Below are 9,192 nucleotides of genomic sequence, written 5' to 3'. Positions count from 1 at the left end.
AAGTTCTCATCTAGAGGCAGTTAATGGTCGGTGGGGAAAGAGATTTTTTTTTTTTCCGTGCTGTAACCACTGGTAATTTGCTCCCTACCCCATAATGCTCCTGTGGGATCCCAAATTAAGCTCAGTGTCTCAAAGAGTTCACTTTGCAGACAGATTATGTCAAAATGTGCTGGAGAGCATCGTAAACAGAAAAGTAGAGGATAAGCACTCTCTCAAAACACAGACGTCATTTCCAGATGGGAGGAACTCTAAGTGGAGGTTCACTTTTTCAAGAGCTACAAACTGAAGGCCTTCCTAATATCACTTCAACAATGTTGAATTATGACGCTCTGAGGGACTGGGAGTTACAATCTCAGATAGGCAGGCCTAGGGAGAAGGCCATGATTATGTAACAAAGATGGTGAACTTCCAAGATAGCATCTGGCTTCTTCCTCAGCCTCCTGACCTGAGACTAAATAAATAAATAGTAAGTCTGGAAGGGTGGACAGTGTGGCACCTGCCTTTAATCTCAGCACTCAGGAGGCAGAGGCAGGCCAACCTCTGTTAGTTCAAGGCCAACCTGGCCTTCAAAAGCTAGTTCCAGGACAGGCTCCAAAGCTACAGAAAAACCCTGTCTTGAGAAACCAAAAAAGAAACAACAACAACAAAAGCCTGGCAGCTTTTTCTGTCACCCTCATGCCTGCCTGTGGATCAGTCTGACAAGTTCAAGATCCTAGAGAAGTTCAAGGTCAGACGATGACCTGTTCACCCCAGATTTATAGACTTACCAGTTTCCCCCTTGTTCCAATCCTAAATTAGGGAAGGAAGACTCTTCCAAGACAATTAAAATCCCAGCTTGTAGGAGAGACCTGGCTTTGTTTTTGCATCTAAAGGAAACTTCCCACCCCAAATCAGGGCCATAAGATAGGCCGAAGGCTTCAAGAAATCTTAAATACTGGAAAGTAGCCAACCATTGCCACAGGCCCCCAGTCCTGAGGACACAAAACCAGGCAATCAGTTTATCTCAATAAAGAGCAGTTTCTGGACCTCATGAAGCCAACCACCCCACCCCATACAAAAACATATTCTTAGGCCCAGCATGGTGCTCTCTCCTGTAGCCTCAGATATTGAGCTGCAGGCGCCACCCTTAAAGACCAATACAGTCTGTTCTTGCTGTTTTAGGATCAAAATGAGTCCATTCATTTCTTTGTGTTGACTTATTTCTTATTCCTTACACCACCCTGCCTCTGTTTTGCAGAGGGTCTTTCTCTTTGTGTGTCATTTGCATGTATGTGTGTGTATGTAAGAATATGTGTGTATGTGTGTTTCCTCATCCCTAATAACCTTTTCTTTATGTGTTGAATCTCTTTACTACTTTCTGTTGTCTAAGATTTTCCTGCCTTTTCAGTCTTTAACTGGCAGAAAAAAATGACCCCTAGATGATAAGTAACAATATTTGTTTATTTGTTTTTTGAGATATGGTTTCTCTATGTAGCCCTGACTGTCCTGAAACTCACTCTGTAGACCAGGTTAGCCTCAAACTCAAAGATCTGCTCATCCTTGTCTCCTGGAGTTAAAGGCGTGTGTCACCACATCCAGCTGATAAGTAACATGTTTTGATAAACTCTAAACATTGAGCTAAATTCTGCCCCTAAATCAAGACATTCCATTAAAATAGTAACTACTGGAGTTTTAATGAAGACCACTGTATCTCCTTAGACCTATTTCTAGAAACTGGATTGTTTTTAATAGATGTTTTTTTTAAAAGATTCATCAGTAAGGTGGTGAAATCCATTATTATTGAGTGTCAAATTATTTGAAGCTTGTTACTTAAATTACAACATTTGGTGTTGTGGGAAAATAATTTTTGCTGAGTTCTAAAGATACTGTTAGCAAAGAAGTAAGCCTTTGGTTAAAACAGTTGGAATTTTTGCATTTACCACTGTCTATGAATTTATGCATCTTATTTAAGATAGCCTTTGTTTAGTGAATATAAAGAATACTTGTGAGCCAAACACTCTTTCTGAATAAGGGTTCCCAAATATTATACTTATAGGTTAAAAAAAAATGTATTTCAGTGTCCCCTTACACTGAAGTATTGTCAAATACTTCAGGATAGAATTCTGCCTTACTATCCCTTTTCACATACTGCTGAGTCAGACTTTGGCTACTTACGGTAGGAGTGCTGTTTTACTTAGTGAAGTGACATTTGGTTCTACACAGCAAGGACTACAAACCTGAGTCAATATCCTACACAGTAGCCTCCAAAATGCAGTTTTAGACTTGCAATCAATATTTGGTTGATGCCTTATCACTGGGAAATGAGCAAACAGAAAGTTTTAAATGAAAGGAAACATGCAAAAAGTTTTAGTTCAAAATGTAGTGGGGCTCCCAGCAGAGAAGATGTTGAAAGTGTTTATTCCAGCTAGCTGGAAACTATGTCTACGTAATCAGAATCTACGTGCATCCCTGAGCCTTTCTCAGGACCCATACTGAAACAAGAAAACCACATCCTGGATAGAAAATTGTGGTGGTTTGAAAGAAAATGCTCCCCCCATAGGTTAAAAGGGAGTGGCAATATTAAGAGGTGTGTCCTTGTTGAAGTAGGTGTGTCCTTGTTGGAGGAAGTGTGTCACTGGGGTCAGGGTTTGAGGTCTCAGATCCTCAAACCAGGCCCAGTGTGTCATTTTCTTTCTGATGCCTGCCCATCCATGTGTAGAACTCTCAGCTCCTTCTCCAGCACCATGTCTGCCTGGGTGCTGTCAAACTCCCATCATGACAATACTGGACTAAACCTCTGAATTGTAAGCCACCCTTAATTAAATGTTTCCCTTCATAAGAGTTGCCATGGTTGTGATGTCTCATCACAGTAGTCCTCAAGGTTCCCTTCTCACAGCTGCAAGCTAAGAAGATAGTCACAAAAGCCAAAATGTGCAATTAGCAAAAACAGCGAGGTCAGGTTGACCATTGCAGAGAGCCAGTATCCTGGAGTTGTTTTCATTCGCAGAATTGTTTTTCTTCGGTTCTCCCTTCCAGGTACTGGCACTCAGGAAAACAAAGTTCATCCAAGGTAACAAAACAGAGTCACCATAGGCAACTTACAGCTCTTGTGACAAAAAAGTACTAGCAAGTATTTAACTGAAAATATCGAAGATATGGTAGGGGGACAAATCTGCCTGCTTTTCCAGAGCTGTCCCCCTTCTCAAGTAAGCATTGATGACCAGTCATCTAGAAATTGTATGTTGTACACCATACAATCCAATTTATGATTCTTAAAATGTGAGCCCCACACCAGCAACGCTAGCAGCACCCAAAAACCTGTAACAAATCCGAGTCATCAAATTAGTGCCTTGAACTCATGAAACAGAAACCAAATAACTAAGGGTTAGCCTTAATTACAGGACTGGGGAGATGGTTTGGTAGGTAAAATGCTTCCTGTATAAGGGTGAACACTTGAGTTCAGATGCCAACAGCTGAAAAAACAAAAACCAGCAACAACAAAACACCCTCAGGCATGGTGGTGTGTGTCTTAATCCTAGCAGGAAGATCTTGAGATTCCACCAGTCATCTCGCTCAGCCAAATTGGTAAGCTCAGATCAGTGGTTCTCAACCTGGGGGTTGACTGACACTTTCACAGAGGTCTCCCAAAATCATCAGAAAAGACAAGATATTTACATTACAATTAATAACATTAGCAAAATTACAGTTATGAAGTAGCAATGAGAATAATTTTGTGGTTGGGGGTCACCACAACATGAAGAATTCCATTAAATGATCTCAGCATTAGGAAGATTAAGAACCACTGCTCTAGAGCATTCTGAGGCTCTGCCTCAAAAAATTAAGGTGGAGAGCAGTGTGATGTCATCACTGTCTGGCCTCCACAAGCAGGTACAAAAGAGTGCACACACAAATGTGTCCAAAGGACACATGCACATGAATCCAACACTCCATACACAAGTCAGTTATGACTGTCTTATGCATCTGCACCCGTGGCATGTGAATTTCCATAGCAGTTCTTGCTCTTCTGATGGCCATGCAGTCTTGTTTCCTCTGAAAGTCTTGTTTGTGTTTGTTCCTGGCCCATCCTGTGGAGGAATGAGGCTTTCCTGGTTCTTTATCTTCGGGTTTTCCTCCACCACAAAGCAAAGTACAAGAGAGGTGAACTTCAAGTACAGTTTAGTATTTTTGACCATATATGTTTATATTTGGATAAAATTTTTTTTCTTGGAAGATTTCTACATGGAGAGAAAGTGCTTTATCGTTCTATTGCTGCCTATAGATGAGAAAAATTTTCAAAACAGAAATATGAAGCTCTGGGATTTTTTACATTTAATTCATATAAAACTTATGTATCATGAGTTAGTGATTAAATGAGACTGACAACCACAGTGGTGAAGTTCCAGAATAATTTAAACCACTAATGTGAGAAATGAGACTTGACAATGATCCAATTTTAATTTATAAACAAACAACTAATATTTTAACTGACACTATGATGTCATCCAACTTGGAAATCTCAGATTTGGAACTGAGTTTTGCCATCCAGATTTAAAACGGAAAAACTAGGTTTCAGCCAAAATGATGTATGAGTGAAGGTGGGTTAGGTGGATTTGTCCCTTTGATTTTAGAAGCAGAGGAAATATTGGGGTATTTTTAAGTCTAGCAATTTGGTACCCACTGTGGGTTGATAGATTGGAACACATTTAAAATACTATTCTTTAGCTATGTTTCTGCTTTGGATTTAGTATAAGCATATATAACATGAGTTTCATTAATGAAATTTAAGTTCAGATACCAAGTGCAGATTTCTTTTCAGGGCAGAGTTCACACTAGAGGAATTCCCTAATCTGTGGTTCCTGCCCTTCCCTTCTTGTTTGCTTTATGTACTTTCTCTGAATAAGGTGTCAGACGACATTAAATATTTTACACTTATTTAATATATTAAAATGAAATGCTCTTCTGCTTATTATTGTCTCGAAATGGTAGTTTCTGTAATTATCGAGTTTCAGTCATTTAATTCTAAGTGTGAGAAAGGGCTGTGCCATTAAATGGTTGTGATGACACCTACTTCCACTAGAGGGCGCTGAAAGCTTCAGCAGAATCAGGACCCCTTTATTGCCTTTGCGGTTATGTATTAGTTCTCCATGACAGGCAATCAGACATTTGCCTAATAAGCCTGCCATGCAGGGGGCTCTATTTATTAGCTTTTGAAGTTCATAGTTCTCATTAGCAATGATTCCTCACTATTGTTTTTCGTTTTCTTTATATATTGTATTCTCCAACAGTCTTATGAGCAGACCAGACATTTTGGAAGCAGGAGAGAGACTGGAGAGTCTGTCAGAGAAACTGGCACGCACGGGTGTAATTGTAGACGGCCCCTGGGAATGGTTTGAGAACACTGGATACGTTTTTGGACCCATCAGTCACAAGAAGTCAAGTTCTTATCTCTGGGGAAGGTTTCTATCCCAGGACTCAGGCAGAGATCCCATAGAAAGGAGAGAGAGGGGAAAACACTCTGCCTTTCTGAATGGCGGGTCAAGAAGGCTTTAGGCCAGGATTCTCCATGAATCCAAAGCAGGGGTCTGTGCTTCTGCTGGAAGCAGGAAGTACTGCAGGATCTAGAGCTGCCTCTGACCATCCCAGCAGCGGAGATGAACAGTGGAAAAGAAGTCCTCAGGAGAGCGAGACTGATTCTCACCAAACGGGACCCTGATGCAGGTTCAGGTCGTCTCTTCCTGTGAGTGCAGCTCCCAGTGTTAAGAAGTTCAGTCTGCCAGGGGATAAAGCCAGGCAGGGGGACCCCTCCAGATTTGGAAGGACAGCTGACAAGAGCCACCTTTGTTACAGGAAAGGCAAATCTGCACAAACATTTAAAACAGATATCCACTTTTTTGGTCTTGTTTTGTATTGTTGACTATTGAGGGTCCAGGTCCCAGAAGTCGGCATCAGGGTATGCAAAGACAATCCATGAATGTGGGGGGTGGGGACTAGACTTTTCTCTCTGGGGTGCATAGAAGGAAACACGCTTTTCTGCTGGGACAGCTTTATGTGTGCTCAATAGATGGAATATACACGTGAGATAAACACACAAGCAGCAGGAATACACCCAAAGCTGTTATTAGGGAAGAAATGATGTTCTCAGGGGAGAGATGAAGTGACTCATGAGAGGAATTACAGACAGGAGCAGAGTTTCCCCAGCCAGTGACCCCACTGCTTTGCCGGGTGGGGCTCCCAACCAGGGAATCATGCCTCTGACAGGTCGACCTGCTGAACACTAATTGTCACCTGCTGTATACTCCCATGGCAGCTCCCTGCAGTTTTGGTTTTTGGTTTTTGAGACAGGGTTTCTCTGTGTAGCTTTGGCTGTCCAGGAACTTGCCCTGTAGACCAGGCTGCCCTCAAAGTCACAAAGATCTGCCTGCCTCTACCTCGCCAGTGCTGGAATTAAAATGTGAACTACCACTGTCCACCAAACCACTTTTTAAAAGCCCAATTATGCACTTTGATTGTGTATCCAAAGCACACACTTAGGTTATAGGATATATTCCAATGTTATAGTGGCTCTTTCAAAAATGTGTGCATTTTCTAGGTCAGATATTGGCAAGAGGGTTGGGAGATGACTACAGTAATTTATACTTCTTCAAACAGTGTGCGTTTCAAGGAGTTTCCTAGTCAACACCTAATGCTGTTTATTTTCTTATTTTACACACTCTAGTGCATAGGTAATGGCACAGCATTTAGTTTTAATTTGCTTTCTCTGATGACAGTTGAAATGTTGTTTATGGCTCAGGGCTCATTTGAATAGGCTCTCTTTTCAGAGGTCATTTTCAGTTCTATTGTCGTTTTTTACAGGAGACAAATTTTGATGGGAGTCTGCACGGGTCTGAAAACCCATGCCAATGTTTGGCGAGTGATTGGCCGATGTCACCGCTGTGTGAAGAACCAGTCTCCTAACAGGAGCAGGAGTGCAGGGGTTGCTTGCTTCTGGGCTGGAAAGCACTCGCAGCATCAGGACCAAGCTCTGACAGCAGCAGGGATTATTCTGAAAGTCTGCCTGCCTGCTTCTTTTATACTCCCACAGTCCTGTTTTGTATGAATACATTTGAAAACATCGCCCAAGAAGTTTACCAAAAAGAACTTCACTAAATATTGAAAATGAATAATTCCCACATCATTGTTCAAGAATGAAAGCGAGACATCTTGAATTTCAATCATAGTTATTACAGGTTCTATGTTGTCATCTAAAATGCTCTAAATGGTCCCAGATTGGCAGGAGGTTTCAAAATAATAATTTTCCTTAAATGCAATAGAATTTTAGCCAGTTGCCAGCTTCTGACTTTTGAAAGTCCAGCTTGTTTGTCTTGTTCTCATCATCTCCACGACGTGAGCTCTTTTCTGCTGCATCTTTGGAATATTTTCTCTCTCACGGTTTGTGTTTGCATGTGCTTTTTAAAGTATTCAGGAAGACTCCATAAGTCAGAACCTTGTATTTCAATGGTTAACATAAGTCTTTAAAATTGAAATACTGTCTGGTGAGGGAATGTCAGAAGAACACTCTGTAACTGAGGCCACATCATAGACTCCTATCCACCCCCACCCATATGCATCTGAGATTGTCTAGTACTGGCAAAATCAAGCTGTACTAATGTGTAGAGTCAGAAGAACAGGCTTAGAGAGTTTATGATGGTTATAGTTGGGAAGAAATAATCAAAGATCGGTAGGAATAGTATCACTTCTTTAGAAAAAAATGCAGTGTATACGAATATTTGGTTTACTTTTGGAATTCAATTGCAAATGTGTTCTGTACCTGGGGATTTAGTACAGTAGCAGAGTCTTGCTGTGTATGCACAAAGTCCTTGATGGAATTGCCTATCCTGGAAGGAAACAGTGTGTTGTGAACTGAATCCCGTCTAGAAAACTGTAGGATCAATGTGTGACCAGATGGAGACAAAGACCAAGACTGTGTTGGTTTGCTGTTGATGTGATGAATACTGTAGACAAAAGGAATTTAAGGAGAAAGGAGTGTGTTTGGCTTGTGCATCTCAATCCCAATCAATCAGAAAAGCAGAGTGGGAGCTTTGGCAGGACCTGTGGGAGGGAACATGGAGGAGTGTCTGCTAGCTTGCTCCCTAGGCTTGCTTACTTTCCTTTCTTGTAGAACCGAGGACCACCTGTCCCTGCTTGGACTAGCCTGACTCACATCAATCGTTCAACAAGAAAATGCCTCACAGATTTTCTTACAACTCAAACTGATGGAGACAGTTCTTCAATTGAGAATCTTCCTAAAAGTATCTACCTTGAGTCAAGTTGGAAAAAAAAAGCCAAACCAAACAACTACAAAACACCTAACTGTCAAAGGAATAAGGACTTTGATCTTTTTATATAGCAGAGTGTCAGAGTAATTTTATGTCCCCGGGATCTAAGATCTAAAAAGTGCTTCTTTATTTTGTGTACATCCTATTCTTCTTTCATTTCTTATTTGCATGGATTCGTTTAACTGTTTTTGATAGGATTGTCAATATATAATCATTAGAAATTGAAGAAACATTTCCTTTTATGTACATTGAGAAGAATTTTAAAAGTCTTATAATAAACAAAACTTTAACTAAAAATAAAATGTAAGAAGTTTGGCTTCATCCTTTACCCAGAAGACACTAAACATGTTAACCCGATGGTTTAGGAAACACATGACCATGCTACTTCCTCTCAATATACTTCCCTTTCCTTTTATCATGTGTTGAAAATCCAGTGTCTTGTGATTGCCTAAAATGTTACCTATGGGGTAGGGAGATGGCACAGTAGGTGAAGTGAGTCCTATGTGTGAGAATCAGCATATGAATCCTTAACACCAACTTATAGTCACATGTGGCAGTGTATGTCTCAGAGGAAAGAGATAGGAGACACCCTGGGACTGGATGGCCTATCATTCAGGTGAAATGGCAATCTCTAGATTCACTAAGAGACTCTGTCTCAAAAACAAGGTCAGGAGTGACAGAGGAAGAATTCAACATACCCCCCAACACCCCCACACACCCCCACACAACACACATACAGGTAACTACACCTATAAATAAACACGCACATGCATCATACATACAAAATAGACCATTGCTTATGAGCTAGCCTGCAATAACTAACCTTTCTCACAAGCACCATTTTTTTTTCCTTTTCCCACGAACGCAAGCTGAAACGCCTACTTCTTCCCTTTTACAG

This window comes from Myodes glareolus, chromosome 19, assembly GCF_982192425.1.
Source record: "Myodes glareolus chromosome 19, mMyoGla1.1, whole genome shotgun sequence".
In the NCBI taxonomy this organism is placed as follows: domain Eukaryota; kingdom Metazoa; phylum Chordata; class Mammalia; order Rodentia; family Cricetidae; genus Myodes; species Myodes glareolus.
The sequence above is the reverse complement of the archived record's forward strand: the minus strand, read 5'-3'. Positions refer to the sequence as shown.